The following is a 19,550-nucleotide window of genomic DNA, read 5'->3' on the forward strand; positions in this document are numbered from 1 at the left end:
GAAAGAGATGTGCCAACAAAATTACCCTTGCTTTTGCCCAGCAGGAGTTCCTACTAAACTAAGAAGAAAAGTGGGGAAGAGCAAAGCACAGAGTCATAGAGGCATGCCTATGGCTGCTTTTGTAATGCAGAACTCTCAGTAGATTTGCAAATTTGTAAGAGTGGAATAAGGTTACTGTAGCAGCTGCACACTGCAGGTATAGTCTATACAACTGTATTTGCATAAGTTCTGCACTTGGGTTGGTGTATAAGTACACTTTATTCATGGCTGTTACTAATTGTTAAACTTTGCTTTGTTTCCTATATCCAAAATTATTTAAAACAACTTGCTTTATTATAGCATATAATTATATATATATAAATAATATTATTTATATTTTTATTATATATATATATATATAATTAAAAATTTGCAGTAGTGATTCCTGATATTTTACCTTTAGGTAGACAGTACAGTGGAAAATAAACATTTTAATAGAAATAAATTAATTGAATTTAGGAGGCAAACTAAAGATTTTACTTTCATCTTTTGAAACAATGTGAGATGAGAACTGTATTCAGCCAGATGTTTAGTTTCTGACAGGCAAAACTACTAAAATTAACAGTGTAAAAATGTGATTATCCCCTTTTACTGTACTGGACTGCTAATGGGCCACCCAGCTTCTTCCATTTCATTCACACACACAGAGCTAGCTACGTTTCTAAGAATTTCATTGTTATTGCTCTACTTCCACTACAGCTTCCTCATTACCATCTCATACATCAACAGTAAAGGCTGCTTCAGTGTTGTGGGAAAGTATAAAGAAACAAAGAGGAAAAGAGGATATTTTACAAAGAGATATATGTCCAACAGACTTGTTCTGTAATAATGTATTTGCAATTGGAGAAATTTGTTCTCAGTTAATCTTTTCAACAATGTTATCACAAAGCACATTTTGTGATATTAACATGTTAGCTAACAGAGGTGAAAACTTTAAAATAATAGAAGAACACAGTAGCAGCATTTTTGGAGATTACTGTTAAGCAGACTCTCTCTGTGACAACAACTTGATAAAAGGTTAGTTCTGTTAGTACAGAATAGGTGCTGCTGAATGGTGGCCCTCTACACATATATATGGCTATAAAAAATGACCTCTTTCAGTTCCTGCACTCCAACCTGAAAACAGCCACATTTGCAAACATGCCAGAGCGATCTTTCAGGGCCAAAATCCTTTAGCTAAAAGCACAAAACCAGAATCTCCAGAATTTGTTTCTGCTAACCTGGGATGGAGTTCATCTCTGGAAGGCAAAGCAAACAAATCCTGTACTTGCCTTTAAACCTTTACCCCAAATGCTGGCTCACCAGTTCCCATCTACCCCATAGCAGCTGTTCATTGAGAATTCTGTACTTTAGAGGCAGTGAACACTGCAATTCCACCTTCTCTTTGGTGACTTGTTTCTGAAATCACTGTCTAGTTGCCACTTTTACTTCTTAGATGCAACAAAGGAGCTACATAAAGATGGATGCCTATTGCCACTGTTGTGAGCTTTTCAAACTGAGTCACAGAAATAATCTAGATGCTCGCTTACATTTTAGTTACACGTTTTACCTGTGCTAATATTATAGAGAAGTAAGATAAGGCATGAATTTTAGTAACAAAATTTGTGTCCCATGGTATGTTTACAAACAACTGCTATGTAGATTTCTCTGATTATTATTCATGGACTCAACTTCCCCCTTACTGCAACAATACAACAAGAACAATTCCTCACAGTGGTGTGATGAAATCTCAACCTGTTAAAAGGCAAGAAATGATTAAACATACATGCCTGCACACCATAATCATAAATATCAAACCCACTATTATTCCTTTAACATGCATCATTAACTTTGATCTGTAGTTACACTGTACTTTAAATCAGTAACTTGTAGTTTTTTAATTACTTTGTTTCTCATAACTTCCATAGCTCTGTACAAATATAAACGTTTCAAATTTCAACACTAGCCTCACATAACAGGATCTTAAAATTGGACAGTCTGTCTACTTGATTCTTCTTAATAGGAATGCATGCAAAAAGAAAACCATTAAATAAGCAAATAATTAGAGATTTGGAGAACAACATTCCTGCCCATGTATGTTTAGCTTTGTTAGGACTGAATAAGATATTATTGGTACTCTGACACTTATGATACTTATTTCCACAGAAAAGTAAAGTCTTGGGAGAAGATAAAGAAGACCATCTACCTATTATAATAAATGAAGAATCTTAATCATATATATATATATATATATATATAATTATAATTAGCTTGTAAATAGAAATTGCATTGTTTAGCCTGAAGATATTTGGTGAATATTCAACGGCAGAATGCAAAGTTTGTGAAACTCCACAAGGGCTGTGTCTGTTTAATGCAAACTCCAAGAACCACTTAAAAGCAGTTAATTTTGCCACCAGGGTGAGCAATTTCCAATAGACTTCCACAGGCTGAGAAAGCGTGACTAAATACTGCATGTGGTGTTTAGGGCACGTTCAGGAGAAAGATCAGGGCTGTGATTACTGTCTGAAGATGTCTGCACAAACACAGCTGTACATTACAGGGTTGACCACCAGCACAGGTTAAAGGTGGTTATTTATTTCCTATCTGTTACAAGCCTTTGCAGACAATAGCGTGAAGGAGCTTAACTGCTTCATGGAACAAAACAAGATAAATACTAATCAATTTTATATCTAAAAGGAATTTATTAATGCTTATTATTTTGGATCCGTATGAAATCTCCATACTGAGATTCCACAATTTTTTTGAGATTGTAGCCCACGGGTTTAGGAGTAGTGCTTTAAATTTCAGTGGTCCTGAAGTTGTGAAGGTTTGTAAAATGTTAGAAGAAATAAAACAAGTACTAGTAGCATGGAAGATGATAAGATGAATGTATTTACTAGAAATTGTCATCAAGACGTGTAGCATCTCCAAATGCAGAACAATCTGTAACTTTTCCTATTATCACCACAGCATTTTCAGTTATATTCCTGAGAAGGGCTTCTTAGTAGGAAATCATTGCCAGAGCATTATCTATATGGCAGCACATCGTACACTTGCACAAAACTCATGAATGTTTTTTTGGCTTTTGCATATTCATTGCATCCACATTTAACCACAGGTGACAGAACTCTACATTTCCATAACATTAATGATCATAGATATCAGTGCACAAGGAAGGCAAGATTCTACCATCTCTCAGTTGCAAAGACATTTCCATTTCATTAAGCTTGCAACTTATCACACAATTTATACTCAGTGATTACTTGGGACAGCCTCAGGCTATCACTTCAACTATTTTAATGAGTTATCAATTTCACTGCATTTTAAAAATATTTAGGGTAGTGAGTTGAATCTAAGCCATACATGAAATGTTTAAAAAACTTTAAATCTCAATTCAGTGATGATTGGAAAACATGGAAGTGCTGGATACTGCTAACTCCAGTTTCCAAAACAAAGACAACTTTAAAGTAAGAATCAGTCAAAAAGCTGAAAAAACTATCTGCAGTCTTCAATCACAGTTTTTCCTTTGTAAGTGTAAATGACTGACATCTGGATCTAAACATAGTGAGTCAAACTCAGCTTCAGTCTCTGTCAGCTGAAGTGATATGTGTGCACTTACATCAGAGGAGAATTCGATCCAAAATAAACAAGAAACAACTGTTTGCCCAGACAAGCTTAAAATCTTGCAAAGTTAATTTTCATTCTAATCAAATCTACAGTGTTCTTCCCACCGTATTAAATATTCTAGGTCTTGGCTACAACATGAATAATTTATGCCGCTGTTGTACAGGATTTTCCAGGTAATTTGCTAGGAATAAGTAAATAAATAAATAAATAAACATATTTATTCTAACTGCAGTTAGAAATCAATGATCCTTGCTTGTGGCAACGCAGAAAACTGAAGGTAATTTTTAAACCTTCATAGCTTGTTTAATTATGGGGTAGATTTCTCTTTCCCCTAGGATTTTACTTGTGTCAAGGCTGTTCCAGTATTCCATAATCACTGGGAACACACTTCCGTATGTGCAATAAAAACATTAGCACCCTTTCAATACATTGCCACAGAGATCCAAAGGGAATAGTGGAAAACTGTGCTAGAGAGCAACTTGAACACTGCAATATCTATAACTATCTTTGGGACAGAGATTGAGTCCGTTCATTCAAAATGATTAAAAATAAGAGTGCATCCTTAACTGAACCTGGTTCAATATTTCAAGCAGCAAAACAGTTGGGATATTTTTGTTCAGAACTGTTACTTTGGATTATTTTTTTGTATATTTCTGTGAGTATGCTTGTATGTGCATGTGTACGCAGAAGTTTCTGCTGCCATCAACACAAACCATTCTTCTGAGTTTTCCAGAAATCACATCACTTAGAATTAGCTTTCTTTCCTGTATCATTTCAAAAGCAGCATACTAAATGCAGCTCACACACACACACACATACACACACACACACAAACCCAAACAACTACCAAAGCCTTCATTCTGCAGTGGTTCTTCAAAAAGCTATAGACTTCAGATCAAAAATCATGCAGAATTTGTGGAGAACCAAGATGATGTAGCAAAGGTTCTATAGCTGTTATTACAGCAAACTGAGCGTGTTACCAGGATTAAGGGAAAGAAATTTTCCAGTTATGCAGGATGGTTTGCAACCTACCACTGACTTCTCAATTCTGAGTAATGTGTAAGAGCGCTGAAGGTCTTGTGCTCTCCTGATCTGTTGCATTGTGCTGAGCAGTGAGCACTAGGACTGGGAGCTCTCTTGTGCTCCAGAATGCCAGGTGAGGAGGAGTGAAAGTTGAGCACTTTGCTCGGTGAGAAAGGTTAGGTAACGTATTTCTTCTGATAGGCTGAAGTGCTACTTCAGGTATTGGAAGGGATGACGTCTTATGCCTTTGTGAGAACAGTAAGATGATCTGACCTCACACACTATACCTCTGTTTAGTTTATCTGTTCAAAACTGCTTTGTTCATATCTGAAATTCCTGCTCGGGTATATAAATTTAGATAAGTAGGTTGTTTCATATTCTGCATTAAGATTAATTCAACAGCATTTAAGACTGTAATAGATACCAAGTCCCTTCTGGTTCCCTCCATTTTCTTCCACAAGCCTACTCCATCCTACAGTAATGTACTAAGTAAGCCACAGCCCACATCCATTTCTTCTACTATAAATGAACTGCATTACAAATCATTTTCTGAAAGCACTAACACTAATGCAATTACAGTGACATGATCTACTACTTTAAGATTTCATTTGAAATAATAACAAAGACATCTCACATGGAAAAGTCTGATGATAATGATGCTTCTAGAGCTATGTACAAAAAAAAAAAAAAAATCAGGGGTGTATTGTAATTAATTCATCTCCATTTTAATCACCAGTGCTTTATGGAATCACTATAGGTTTTATAACACAGTTCTGTTATTTATCTTATTTTATCAGTCCCACACAGTGTAAAAAAATTGTGTAGTCTTCTCAGATCACATTACTGATAGCTGAATTTTTCCCCATAAAGCCTGAAAATTTATTATAGCGTTATCCTTTTGAGAAAAGGAAATTAGAATAAGCTGAGAAATAATATTAGCAATTTTGCTTATAATCCTGGCAGCTGGATGCTTTATTTAAAGTAGTTAGTACCAAATTCATGCTTGTGAAATAAATAGTCAAAAGAGCAAAATCTCCTGTCTGTAGTTTTTCTGGTTTCTATAAAGGTCTGCATTACAGTTTACCACTCTCACCCTGTGAAAAGGAGACCCCACTATGAACATTAGAAAAAAAGCAGTAGGGAAATAGTGGGGATTACAGTATAACTACTTTTATCCATTATCATCTTCTCCTTATATATATATGAAACAAGATTGTTTCATATAGCTTCTGCAAAAATTGAAACAAATAATTGTGGGCATAGAAATTACACTAGAGTAAAAGAAAAATTAAGAGGGAAATGAAAAAATCAGATAGGAACTGAAAAAGTCTAGTGCAGAAACGAGGTTTTCTTTCTAAAAGCTGCAAAATATAGTAAATAATGGAGACTATGAAGTACATTTCTAGAAAATTTAAATGGGTTATTAAAGATAGATATTGATTGAACAAACCTATTAATTTTTCTGGAAGTAATGAATTTGTCAATCTTGGAAAGATAATGTGATTATTGTGCATATAGTTATAGGATGCCAGAAGCTTTTTTTTTTTTTTTTTAAACAAAAGCTTTGCTAGATAAATAATAAGCATTAAGAAGTTCTGAGCATGAGTCCATTCTAAATGCTTAAATATTTTAGTAGATCACTAGGATGCATTGAAACTTAGAGCAAAGAGAAGGAAAAGACCTTAATCAGCAAAACACAAATTAAGAAGCACCTGAGAAAGCTTCAGACATCTAAGTACACTCATTAAGGAAAACTGAAATCAAGACCACAAGAAGTTTTGTTTTTACTGCTCATCTCTCTTCTGCAGTTGCAGTTTTTCCATTAAGTTGCTTGCACTAACCAGTATGTGAAAACTACTTCATTTTTCCAAATAGGTGTTCAAACCCCCTAGTTTACCTTTCTCAATCATTCTGAAGTCAGCCTCTACATTCAGAGGCTTTTGCCTTGTGAAACACCGATATTAAAAGTCTTCACATGACATAATAGTTCTTTCTGTAAAGCCATTTTAGGGGGAGAAGTGACCGTATCAATTGTGCAGTTGTAGGTTGCAAAATGTTATTTCAATGGCCTGCTAGGAGAGTAAGATGAGTCCTTTCTAAGTAATGTCATTTCTAATACATCATAGCAGTAAAGAACAACTGAATAGCTTACTTCCCACAGATATTTTCAAAGTCTTATACACTGCCATTTGAACAACCCCGTAATTATGAGGCTGCTCCAAAAGTAATTTCATTATCTTGGCCTACAGTGTCAGAGGCAGATGGTGGTGGTATGGCAACAGAGGTTGAACCTTTCTTCCAGTATTCTGTTACATGTTGTTGCCGTGTGACAGATGGCAGCAGAGGGACACTGACACAGTGGCTTTTGACATGGAGTGCATATGAAGCGAAGGTATAGAACTGAGTTCCTCCACGAGGAAAAAACTGCATAAATTGACATTTACCGACTTGCTGGATGTTAATGGAATCCAAACATTGGGTGTAAGCAGACTGAGGTGGTAAGTGACACTTTTCAGCAGTTGTGGCAGGGATGTGAAAGACAAATCATGTTCTAGACAGCCATGCAGATTTTTATGTGTAGCATGCAGGCTCTTGTTCATTACTGGCAAAAATGCATAGTTAATGGTGATGCTTACATTGACAAATACAGTTCTGTATCTTAGAATATGCTCTATCAAATAGTGTTACTGTGCTCTTCGTATCTACTGTAGTTTCTATGGAAATAAATAGGAGACATTACTTTTGGAGCAACCTATGTACATGAATGCTGTAGCTTTTCCATGCCTCATGGAATAAGATTTCAGCTCTGACTTGTTCTGGTGTGACACTGCTAAGCCAGCCCATTGGGCTAGGTTGCCATCACCCTTTTGAGGATAGAATACGGACTGAACTGAATGAACTGAAAAGGACCATAATGATCATCTAGTTTCAACCCCCCTACTATATGCAGACTAGGCAGCCCAGAGCCACATCCAGCCTGGCCCTGAATGCCTCTAGGGATGGGGCATCCACAATCTCATAGGGTCATTTCATCTCCAATGAAAATCCAGAGGACATGTAAGGAGATTGCTATTCCACATGCCAGGTGTGCAGATTAATTTCTTGTCTTGTCTTTGGCAGAACACACAGACTTGCAGCTTTTCCTTTGAAAAGTAAAAACTTTTCCGTTGAGTCAAAGACAATTCTCAAAATATGTTTCTTAGGCCTTCATTTGATAGAGAATTTACACATACTCAAATTCAAAAGTTGCACCTTATTTAATCTTAACCTAAATAATTTGATGAATTTTATTTAAATACTTTCCTAAATAGAGATTTTTGATAGCTTTCTTGAATTAAGGTGTCAGTCTGCCAAAGTAATTAAACAATACTGTAAATACAGACTTGGATTCTCTAAATTGTTCAGCTCTTACAATGCACTGCTTAGTTACAACAGGAGAGAACTGTGTTATTTCAAGAGGGAAGCAAGTATTCTTCGTAGACAGCAGAATAATTTAATGCCATAGAAAATCTGTTATTGCCATGGAAAATGTATTTATTTATGCTGAAAAAACCCACTGCAATAAAAAGTGATGATGTAAGTCACATAAGGAAACAAAAAACATTCTTTCTTGGGAATTGCTCTTTAGTTTTTTTCAGAACAACTTTGGCAAAGCTTTGCTAGGTAATCTAAACCTGACCCAACATCAGCTTGCCTAGCAACAAGCTTGCAAAACAACTGTACTATGGGAAATCATCAGAGGAGCTGGAGTAGCGTGCTGCTAAATAATAAATAAATAAACATCTCATGACAGTTTTCTTTTTAGTGTTGACCTTTTTCCCTCCTCCTGGTTTTCATTCATTCCTTCCCTATTTTAATAGATCATACTATGTCATCTCTATGTGGACAATTTTTATCCTCTCAGATCATTACCTTTACTTGTCTTTAGGTTGCTCTGCCTATCCCCTCCTTTCACTCTTGCCTCACTTCATCTGTTTTGCTCTTTCCTAACTTGCTTTGCCAGCCTCCGAGTTTGCAGCACAGGCAGCTCCCACCTACCTGAGCAATGGCCTCAGACAGTAGTCCCTGGTCATGACTTTCATAAGCTGCTGGAAGGGTAGGAGGCTTCACTATATTATAAGGACAGAAAATAAAGCTTTAGTTAATGACTAGCACTAAGAATGGTAGTATGATATGATCATGGAGAAAGACCACTACTTGACTGGTAAGGAAGCTCTGCATTATTTCTAAGGTGAATCCTTACGCAAGAAGAGAAACAAGACTGTAAGCAACCCTGTAAGGATGTACTGAACCATTTTGAGGCTAAAGGTCCTGGATCACATCATTATCAGTGATAAGACGCCATGTTACTATTATGAGTCAGAGACAAAATGGCAGTCCATGGAGAGGTGAATGCAGCCCTCAGTGGGTGAAATGATGTGCACTGCCTTTTGGGACAGAAAAGTGGTGATTCTTTTGGTTAAACTAAAAGAGTGGAAGGGAACTGAATGGTCTCTGAGGTCTATTCTAACCCAAGTCATTCTATGATTCTATGATTCTGTGAAGACTTCCTGGAACTCAAGCAAACCATCAACTTTGACCTTTACATCATAACTCTGACTAAGCTGAATGATCAAATTTCCAGAGTCAGGCCAGAGAAGAAAACAACCTTTTTGCTGCAAAGTGATAATGCCAGGCCCAATACCTCTTTGAAGATCGTGGAGCACATTGGCAATTTTGCCTGGACAGTCCTACCATAACCACAATATAGTCCATACTTGGTGCCTTCTGTCTTCCATCCATTTGTGCTGATGAAAGATGGACTGCACCAGCAACCTTTTCCTAGTGACACTGTTGTTGCAGCAGCTGAGAACCAGTGGGTCATTTCCACTGTAGCAGATTTTATGACTGTAGCATGTGTGCTTTTGTTCTTAGCGGTGAAAATGCATAGCTAATGGTTAGTGCAATTGTGCTCTTTGTAGCTTTTGTAGTTTTCCACAGAATAGGAGGCATTACTTTCAGAGTGACATGCACATTTGCATGGAGAAGATGCCTTCCTTAAAATAGACTGATAGTGTGGTATTAATTACTACTAGCTTTTAGTAATAGATATTTATTCTTAGAAATCATAAAATTTAGGAAATTTAGGCCTTGGAAGCTTTAATCTCTGCTTGATTCAGCCAAGACTCTTACCAGAGACTGTGGGAATGCATACACAACCACAAATCAAGACTTTGGGTTCAGCAAACAGAATCAATTATATATAAGTGCATATGAAATACAGTTTCTTTTATTACAGGTATATGAAAATGAATAAGCACAGTGAATGATCAGTGCTGAATCATCTCTTTTAACCAAGAGTTTAATTGTCTTTCTTTGCCCCCGATTGCCAGATTGCAGTTCTTAGCTTTGTATATGTGAAAATAAGCAGCGCACGAAGAGTCTGTTTTTCTCAGCAAGAAGCTAAAGGACTGAACACATAGGCTGCATTCTGTTTGCATTGTTTCTTTTACATACTGTTGGTGAGGGAGTTATAATTTGAAATCCATGGCTGAAGTAGCTTGGTGCATAAGAGCTTTTGTTCAGCGTTATCAGTTAGAATCCAAGATTTACAATCAGTCTTTAAAGACTTTCAGTAGGTCAGTGTAGTTCTTCTGTGTGAGAGGACTATCTGTTCAGACAAGGCCATCTCTAAAAAGGATTATTATTTGAAGAGTATGTCTACGCTTAATTTCAGCTATCTTAAAAACTTTCCATCTCATCTTTAGGAGAGGATATCTTCAAAAGTACTTTTAAAGAAAATTTATAGCATCCAAACAATTTCAATTTTTATATTGTTTTTATTCAAACAATATTATTTTTTAACATAATTTTTAACAGCATTTGTCCTGCCACTTTCTCTCTTCTATTCTATAAAATTTAAAATAAATCAGACATAACATGCTGTCTGTTCTGCTAGAGTGTATAAAAAAATATTCAGAATTGCAAATTAGATATTTGCAGTGGATATTTACATTCATCCTTTGCTATGCCCCATAATTTGTCTGCATTTTAATAATGTTGGCTGCTCTGATTATTTTCCCTAGGATATTATTTCTGGGCTCCTGGTTATTTGGATAGGGGACAAGCTGAAGCCTGTTTTGATAGTTCAATTTATTTGATGCAATCATCTACTACTACTTATTCACCCTGGTTTGTCTTTAATTCCTGCCAGGTAGACAGTCATAAAAATTGTAGGTTTGTGCTGCTTTTGCTGTCAGGTTAACTCTTTTCATCTGTAATATTTGACTATCCCATTGTGTAGATACTAAACAGCATATTTCAATGGGAAATTGTCATATCAGTGGTTCTACTGGTTTTCATGACAGTTAGCATTCCAGTTAGAGTAAAGAGGTTTTCAGTCAGGTTAATTCATTTCAGAAAAAAACAGTATTTTCCCTTGGTTATTACAATCTATAAACAATAATTGGATTTAAACTCTGCCCTCAGATAAGTCCTTTCCCCCAGGTAGGGACTATCTTGCCCCCAGTTCCCAACATAGTACTGCTCTGCCAGAACTGCACTGAAAAGTTTCACAAGTAAAGAATTTGCCCTCTTGTCTAGACTGACTAAAGACTGATCTGTCCTTGCAAGCACTTTATGCTTTGTAGTGCATTCTCAGCCCCCAAATTATAAAAAGTGACGCATGGCCTTTCAGTAACAAAAATGACTTATTAGATGTTAGGAACAACTTGACTTTTCATCCTTTGTGGTTGTGAACATCCTTGCATTTTCAGCAATCTGATGTACTGAAAGGGCTACAAGTTTGACAAATGGGATTTATCAATGAGAAGGGCAAAGGCAAACAGTGAATAAGGTTGTTTTTATCCTTTTTGTAAGGTCCAACTACGTGTAGCTCCATAGCTAACAGCAGATTGGATTTCTTTTGCTTCCCAAGGCCTAATTCTTATCCATAGAAAAATATACCCAGCTATAATACAATATAAATGATCTTTTTTTTACAAATAATAGGATAATCTACTGTCAACCTGTTCTCCAACCTCAGTTAACTCCTAGATGTAACAAAAGAAATCTAGAAGACATATTTGACATAATGTGATGATGGTAATTTAGTGGACTATCATTCAAGAAAAGCTTTCCCCCTGGACTTCCTTAGGCAGAAAGACTGAGAAGCAATGCTATATAAGAAAGAATTAAGAATATAATAAATAAAGCTGTTAAAAAAATCTAGTAGCTTGCCACATGAAACTTCACCATCTGCTACGCAGGTGATTCATTTTTCAAAATTAAGGTCTCATTGGCTCTTCTACTAAGTATTCCTGACAGTTCACAGACATTGTCATGAGCACTGTAACCACTTTCACTCTTACAACTAGCCTCTCTTAATACATCAACAGCAAAGTGTCCTCCTAAGGAATTCTGATTCAGACAACATCACACTGTGAATTGAAGACAGTGGAAACTGAATGACTTCTATAAACCAAAAGTATATACATATATAAGAAGCAATTGGAAAATAAGGAACTATTTCCCTCACACACTACTTGTTTTGATACGAAAACAGGAATCTCTGTAAATAATATATTTTTTTGGTAAATAAGAAATAAATTATGGTGGTAAATATCACCAAAACTTAAGTTTTAAATTGTTCTTAGAAGCCTCTTGCTACATACTGTCAGATGGCATAGCACAAATTCTCTATCTTCTACTCTGTGCCCATTTTACTTGTTCACTGCACAAAGCCTTTATTATTGAAAAATCAGGAAATTATTCACTTGAAATATCTCTCATTTCTTGATTTTGATCACTGAGTGATCATTAGTTTCTACTGAAGTACTGCCACCCTTTTTGAGTAAAACCATATTTATTTGCATTGGAAAATTATTTAATTCCTGTCTTCATTATAGCAGTATTATGCTAATGTCATGGAACTAAAAAAAATTTAAGATCCTACTCTTCTTACTGTATATAAAATAGTATTGCATTTGCTGCCTGACTAACAAGAACAACAATATACAAACAACAAAGTATTGAAAACTGAATAGGAGAATTTCATATATTTCCTTCTCTGGTACTGGCCTTAGTGAGCAGAGAATGCTTCTTTTTTCTTCCTCTGCATTTTCATTAGCAAATTCTATTCATACCCATATCTAGAGATGACAGCAAAACTTAAATTTATATAAATAGCTTAAGAAACCATCTATTAAAACTTAGTGGTTTGGAGCTATCGGTGCCTTGTTTACTCGGTTTCTATAATGATTAAAAAACAAATGGCATGACACTTTGCAAATATCTTTTGGAATTTGATTTTACAAAAATAGTTTAATAGAAATTCCTTGCAGAATTTGTAATAATTTTTCCTTCAGTTCTTAAAGAAACTTCCTCAGAAAATGAGGAAGATTCTGTAAGAGAAAACATCTTTACACAGGATCACAGAAACACAGAATGGCCTGGGTTGGAAGGGACCTCAAGGATCATGAATTTCCAACCCCCTGCCACATGCAGAGCCACCAACCTCCACATTTAATACCAGAACAAGCTGCCCAGGGCCCCATCCAATCTGCTCTTGAACACCTCCAGGGACGGGGCATAGACAACCTCTCTGGGCAGGCTGTTCCAGCACCTCACCACTCTCTCTGTAAAGTATTTCCCTCTGACATCCAATCTAAATCTACCCTCCCTCAACTTAAAACGATTTCCCCTTGTCCTGTTGTTATCAACCCTTTCAAAGAGTTGATTCCCATCCTGTAGGCTCTCTTTACGTATTGAAAGGCTGCAATGAGGTCACCCTGCAGCCTTCTTTTCTCCAGGCTGAACAAGCCCAGCTCCCTCAGCCTGTCTTTGTAGGAGAGGTGCTCCAGTCCACTGATCATCCTTGTGGCCCTCTTCTGGACCCTCTCCAGCAGCTCTTTGTTTTTCTTGTACTGAGGGTTTCAGATCTGGACACAGTTCTCCAGATGGGGCCTCACAAGAGCAGAGTAGAGGGGGAGAATCACCTCCCTGTCCCTGCCAGCCACCCCTCTTCTGAGGGAGCCCAGGATACCATTTGCTTTCAGAGCTGCAAGAGCACACTGCTGGCTCATGTTAAGTTTTTCATCCATCAGGACCCCCAGGTCCTTCTCTGCAGGGCTGCTCTCAAGGACCGCTCCTTCCTGCCTGGATTCCTCCGGTCCAAGTGCAAAACCTTGCACTTTGCTATGTTGAACCTCATCAGGTTCACCTGGGCCCAACTTTCAAGTCTGCTGAGATCCCTCTGAATGGCATCCCTTCCTTCCACTGTGTCAACCGCACCACTCAGCTTGGTGTCATCAGCAAACTTGCTGAGGGTGCACTCGATTCTGTCATCGATGTCATTGATAAAGATCTTAAAGAACACCGGTCCCAAAACAGACCCTGGGGAACGCCTCTCGTTACCGGCCTCCACCTGGACATAGAAACACTGATGGCCACCCTCTGTCTGTGACCTTTCAACCAATTTATTATCCATCGAGTAGTCCACCCATCAAATCCATATCCCTCTAATTTGGAGATAAGGATGTGGTGGGGGACCAGGTCAAGGGCCTTGCTCAAGTCCAGATAAATGACATCGGTTGCCTTTCCCTTGTCCACCAATGCTGTCACTCCATCATAGAAGGCCACCAGATTGGTTAAGCATGACCTTCCCCTGGTGAAGAACTATTCTTTAAGAACTGTTCTATTTCCCTTTAACTGTTTTTCATATTATCAATTTAAAAAAAACCTACAAACTTCTTATTTTAAAAAGAGATTTGAAATTACGTAACACTTTATTCATCATCACCATTTGTAAGACTTTTGTGAAAGTTGAAGACAGTCTGTGATGATATGTCTGGTGATACTTGGACTTACAGGAACCAAATGCAGTGACTTATGTTAATGTAATTCTTTAAGAATCAACAAGACAGAAATGTAGATAGAAAATAAAAAGAATTTCCAACTCTTCTTACACCGTATCAAATCTGCAGCAGACTTCTCAAGAATAAATAAAAAGCAGTATCATCTGAAAAGCGCGTCTCTTCTACTTGCCCCTGACACAAATGTGTAGGAAAGTAGTCTTCTTGACTGATTTCTTGTATTACACTGAGGAAGCCAACTCATGTGTATGCATCCATTTGTTTGCCAGTAAACTAAGGATACTTGAAAGCCTTAAAAACAGGAAGTGTAATGTCTGAATTGTATGAGTTCAGCTATGATATATTAATAGAATTATTAATAATTTAGATCACACTGACCCCTCAGATCACCATTTGAAGTCAGTTTAGCTGTTCCCAGTACTTCAAATACAAATTAGTGAGAGTCAGAGCTTAGTCTAAACACCCTAAACAGTGTGTAAGTGAAAATGCAAACAGGTGAAGTTGGTGAAAGGGAACATGCTTTTGTACTTGCAGTACCAAAATGAATACTGTAACTCATTGTCCATCTTTCTTTATTGACATTCTATTTAAAAAATGTTATTTTGCCACTTGGTTTCTTTGCTAACAGCCAACATCTATTTTGAACCACAAATCCCCACCTCAAAGTCTCCCTTAGATCTACCTTTGCTCTCTAAATTTATTCTAATTGCAGCTTGCTTCCTGCTTTCCAATCTCTCTATATTTGGCAGTTGTTTGTTGTTACAGACATTCACCCCCTTAACAGATTTTCAGTCATTCAATTTATTTCTGAGTCTCTCACCTATCCACTGGCTTGGCTGTAGATACTAGCTCAGCCTTCTTACACCAAGAACGATCTTAAGTTAGTCAGAGGCCTGAGGTTACAGTCAATTTACATGACTTCTAGTATGATCCTTATATATCTTTGACATTTATGTCCTGAGAACACAGAAACATTACACATTCTTTTTCATTTGCTGCCTTACTAGAGCTCTGCATAGTGAGAGTTCAGTCTAAAATGGGAGTCTCACTGGTACCAGCATATCCTTCATGTGGATACTTCAGACATTGTGGAGTCTCACATTATGGGAGGCACATCAGAGAATGTCCCTACATGAAATACATGAAATATTCACTGATTTGGATGGTGTTTGTGCAATTTGATCTTTTTTCTTTTTTTTTTTTTTCTTTCTTGAATACTAGACAACGTAGTCATTCAAAAATATCTTAATAGACCTTGCATGGTTTATGATAGCTACTGTGAGAGAGGAAAACTTCCTAGTAATGTCTAACATTAACTGAGTCCCATATGACATCGTTACATCAAGTAGGGTCTAGAATGGGTCCAAGAAGTAGTCTGTTTACATGGCTCACTGATTCTTTGAGCATCTTGTTATTTTCAATGCCTCTAGCAAAAAGCAATCTGTTTTCTCACCTGTTAGTTAGTGTCTCCTGTAAGTCAGTAGGACTCCACTGCTTTAAAAAATTAATGCTGCAGCAGATTGCCACTCAAAAGTAGAGCCTAAATATGTCAGTTCAGTATTCCTTTCAGTCTTCATGCTTCTTACAAGGATCAATATACGGTATATTAATCATTTTCCTTCATTATAAGAATAAATCTGAAACCCCAATACAGCCAGAATTTGTTTACAGATGTTGTACATGTAGCATAAATGATGTAATCACAAACTTCATACTCAAGGGCATTCACATCATGCTTTTTTACTAACATGAGTTGCTTTTGCCCTATAGTCATTTCCTTTCCCCATACGGTGTACATGCCACAAAGATTCCAGTGATCTGAATTGTGTCTCAATTGCATAATGCAAAGTAACATTCATTGTTCTCATATGGTGAATCACTTTCTCGGCAGCACCAATCCATTGCTATGGTCACTCTGTTTGAGGAGAAGGGTTGAACAAGCTGATTTCATATAACCATGGAAACGTTTGAATTGGAAGAAACCTTTAAATGTCATCTAGTTCAACTGCCTTGCAGTGTAAGCAGACACCTACAGCTCAAACTGATTGCTCACAGCCTGGTCCAGCCTGATCTTCAATGTCTCCTAAGATAGGGCTTCCACCACCTCTCTAGGCAGCCAGTTTCAGTGTCTTACCACCCAGACTACAAAAAACTTCTTTCTTATGCCCAGTCTAAATCTCCCCTCTTTCAGTTTGAAACCATTACTCCTTGCTGTCTCACAACAAACGCTGCTAAAGAGTCTGTCCCCTTTCTTAGAGCCTTTCTTTAGATACTGAAAGGCCACTACGAGGTCTCTCTGGAGCCTTCTCTTCTCCAGGCTGAACAGCTCCAGCTCTCTCAGCCTGTCCTCATAAGGAAGGCATTCCATCCCTTGGAATGTCTCTTCTGTACTGAGTATTCCACGACTGGATGCAGTACTCCAGGTGAGGTTTCACCAGTACAGAGTAGAGGAACAGGATCACCTTCCTCAACCTGCTGATCATGCTTATTTTGCTGTTCCAGAGATCTCTTACAACTTTACCTATTTTATAAAAAGCAAACATTTCTATTTCATTTCCGACTGCTGGTGTTTACTCTCTAGTATCAATAGGCTCATAATCACCAAAGCCAAACTAAAGCATGAACTGAAAAGCCATTTTGCACTAGGCAATTCTAAGATCTACTGGCTTGACTTCAGAACTTGTAGTTAGCTGAAAGCTAGCTTGGATACATCAGCATGAGTTGAATCGGGCTTTTTATTACTGTATGCAAATTCGTCCAATTGTATTTGATATTTGAATCATAGGTCAGCAATTTTCATAAACTTTCTCTTCCAATTCTTTCCAGGACTAATGGCCAGCTGTAAGTCAGCAGATTTAAAACAGATAAAATGAATTAATCACAAAAAAATCATCACAACAGACCATTTGTTGCACTTTACTATCTTTTTTTTATCAGCTTTCCATTGCAAAGCTGCTCCTTACCAATTGATTATGCTTAGAAAGAATAATAATTTTAATATAAAACAGAGTGTTGCAGGAGATCCTTCAAAGGAAGCAAAACATGTGTCAAACTGGCTTTGTGCCAGTACTTTCACATTCCCTATACAGAAACTCCTGATATTTCATGTCTGTCTCTTAGTACTGGAGTTTTTTCTAGGTCACTGAATCTGGACAATGCAGGGCTTTGCACTTGAAACAATTATCTAAATTTTCTTTGTTGCCCAGATGAGTTCCTACTCTTCACCAGGCCTTTTAAAATCACAGTACATTATTGTGGTAGAGAATGACTGACAAGTTTGGTGGTGGGGATTACAGCCATTGAACGTATGTGAAAAATCAGCACCATTAAAAAAAATATATGTATTATGATCCTAAATGAGAGCTCAGTTCTAATCACAATTCTGCTCTTTGCTAGCCTTTCTCTTTTCTCTGAAGTTACTGGATCTCATTTTACCTTCAGTTATCTAAAATAATGAGTCCAGAACTTTCATAAGGGAGCCATGAATGAAACTGTTCATATCTATTTTTCCAAAGTGCAAGAGCAATTTAAAGGAAACATTAGGAAGAAATAAAAAAAAACATAAATAGGTCTGAGAAAGCATAATGGAGTTCAGTTGTTGATTTTATGTTGCTAATAGTTACAAGCTTTTTTCTCACTGCCAATGAGGTGTAGTAGGAATTCGTAATACTTTTAAGAAAAGTGGGGGAAAAAAACTGAATAAGCAAGAGTTTAGTTCTGTTTTTCCGTTTCACCAACTATCTTTTAGACCACTAAATATCGACATTATTATTTATGTGAAAATTAAATTATAATTGTGGGGTGAACACTAGCTGTGGTGCATACTGCATGTTTTCACATTTGCCCTGATGAATTCAAATATAAGTCAATTCAGAGCCATAGCATCTGTGTTTCTTTTGTCTGAATATTAAAAAAACCAGCATCTCTCAAGGTGTACAACAGGGGAATTTCCTTCTTCACAACAGCACTCCTTCTTTGTGCCTGCAGAATACAGATCTTTTCTGAAGATGAAAAAGCAATATACAAATATTAAATAACATGTTTTCAGTGCGTTACCAATGGACGGATTTCAGTATTGGGTCTTTCAGTTTATAAGGAAGAACATCAGATTATGACAGTTTCAGAAATACCTTTCCTGTTAGCAATATCAACAGAAATAGCCCTTGGAAATTCATAATCCCAATGGAATGGCACCCTCATAAGTTAATTTAAAATCCTTCCAATATTGCATTTTGTTTTCGATTTCATTAGCAAACAGTGAGCTGACCTCTCTCAGTGTGGAGAAAGGCTATAAAACAGCATCTAATTATTAAATTTAAGAATGTATTTTTTTTTCTTCTAGAAACACACACTATTGAAGGCTAGCTTTGCAAACATTCCTCAAAAACAAAAGCTAGGCACATATTCCTCATTTTGAGACATATATTTTGACAACTTCAGCATTTACACCAGCAGTGAATTTCTGAAGTAAATCCTCATTATTTCTCTCACTAGATTTGAACATCCATCACTCTCAGAGAGTATGGATTTGATTCCTTTTGGAAAATATGAGATGGGGAGACCTTTTCTGCATGTGTGCCACCTGCAAATGGTGACACTGGGCCGATAAGCAGCTAAAAGTCATCCAGAACTATATAGGAGCCAATGGAAGGTGTTAAAGCCCTCCACAGTCACTACAGACAGCTGGAAGTGCTTTGTATACACAACAGCCGAACTATACTATTTAATTCATATTTCATATGATAATCTATGCTATCTCAAGCTCTTTGTAGGGCCCAGATCTCACAAACATATAAACATAGCAACATTCTTGCTGTGCCTGCCCACTCTAATTTCTCTTGCCATCTCAATAACTCACCTATTGTAATCCTACACTTTTTATCAATCTTCCTTTTACTAATGTTTCCCTGATGGCAGTGTCAGTCCCTTTGTTCTGCTGTGAGATACAACTTGTTGCTCTCTGTGGTTCTAAGGAAAGTAATATTTATAAATATGTTTCAAAGGAAGTTCTAAGGCTTTGGCAAGATGTAA

The sequence above is a fragment of the Meleagris gallopavo genome, chromosome Z, assembly GCF_905368555.1.
Source record: "Meleagris gallopavo chromosome Z, MGAL_WU_HG_1.1, whole genome shotgun sequence".
NCBI classification, from domain to species: domain Eukaryota; kingdom Metazoa; phylum Chordata; class Aves; order Galliformes; family Phasianidae; genus Meleagris; species Meleagris gallopavo.